The following is a 1255-nucleotide window of genomic DNA, read 5'->3' on the forward strand; positions in this document are numbered from 1 at the left end:
TTGAAACATCCCACCCAGAACCATCCCCTACAGCTCACACACCCCTGAACACAACCAGCAATTCAGCATGGCCAACCCACCTAGCCTGCACATCTTTGGACTGTGGGAGGAAACCAGAGCACCGGGAGGAAACCCATGCACACACGGGGAGAATATGCAAACTCCACACAGACAGTCACCCGAGGTTGGAATCCAACCTGGGTCCCCGGCACTGTGAGGCCGCAATGCTAACCACTGAGCCACCCCAAAATGTGCTGCACTGACCGGGAATCGAACCCAGGCCGCAGCGGTGAAAGCGCCGAATCCTAACCACTGGACCACCAGTGATGCTAACCATCTCTCAAAGACAGCAAGAACTGCAAAGGTTGGAGTCAGAGTCAATACAGTGTGGTCCTGACCTGACACGTTGATTTTCTTGCTCCTCTCATGCTGCCTGACCTGCTGAGTTCCTTCAGCTCCACACTGTATTGACTGTTGTATTTATCCATCAGACCATGGGAAATATTTGTGCATACCTGCCTGGCCTCGCAGATTTACTTCCGTTCAATGTAGAACTATTCTACCCACAACCCAACACACTGATAGATATGCAACAAGCAGCATGGTTATAGCTTCAAACATATAACCAAACATGTTCAATGGCTTAAGTAGCAGCAATGCTGATAACTTCCCTTTAGTTACCCGGAGAACTGCTTTACAGCATAGTTATAACAAAGATACACCATTATGGAAAGATAAATCAGATTTACTTGTAAAGCTTCAAGATTAACTGCTTCAACTTGAGAACGTTTCATTCCAATATTAAACATAAAGGGATGATTACCTTCTTCTTTGTTACTTTCAGTGTTTTGTGTGTCAGTATTTTGTTCTCTTTCAAGGTGCTGTTGAGGGCGGCAAATTTTGAAGCTCCATCCTGAAAATGTACATAGAAAACCAGCTATTCATTCACTGCATCTAATCTATATCTCCCATAATATCAAATGAGATAACAGAAGAGATTTCAAAACTCAAGCTTTAATTGTAAAAACATTTTACAACGCTAAAGCCTTATGTCAACATTTGGCCAATTCAAACTCAAGAGGTGATAGCCAGGCAATGATATTTGGAAGTGATATTACAATTTATCCCACGCACAATAGTTTATCACAAAACTAGTATCAATGTTTAACCCATAAAACAATCACTTGGCAACTATTTCAGATTCCCATCCAAGTGTGCAAATCAAATTGTTGGACATGGTGAAGTTGCTGCTTCA

General features: G+C 42.9%; 1 non-coding gene across 1 annotated transcript; it reads right to left on the reverse strand.

Annotated features, from left to right (window-relative positions):
* Positions 1-255: 255 nt before the first annotated feature.
* Positions 256-330, reverse strand: trnae-uuc (transfer RNA glutamic acid (anticodon UUC)). Its single transcript has one exon. It is a non-coding gene; the product is annotated as a tRNA-Glu (tRNA).
* Positions 331-1255: the final 925 nt, after the last annotated feature.

The sequence above is a fragment of the Stegostoma tigrinum genome, chromosome 8 (genome assembly GCF_030684315.1).
Source record: "Stegostoma tigrinum isolate sSteTig4 chromosome 8, sSteTig4.hap1, whole genome shotgun sequence".
Lineage (NCBI taxonomy): Eukaryota > Metazoa > Chordata > Chondrichthyes > Orectolobiformes > Stegostomatidae > Stegostoma > Stegostoma tigrinum.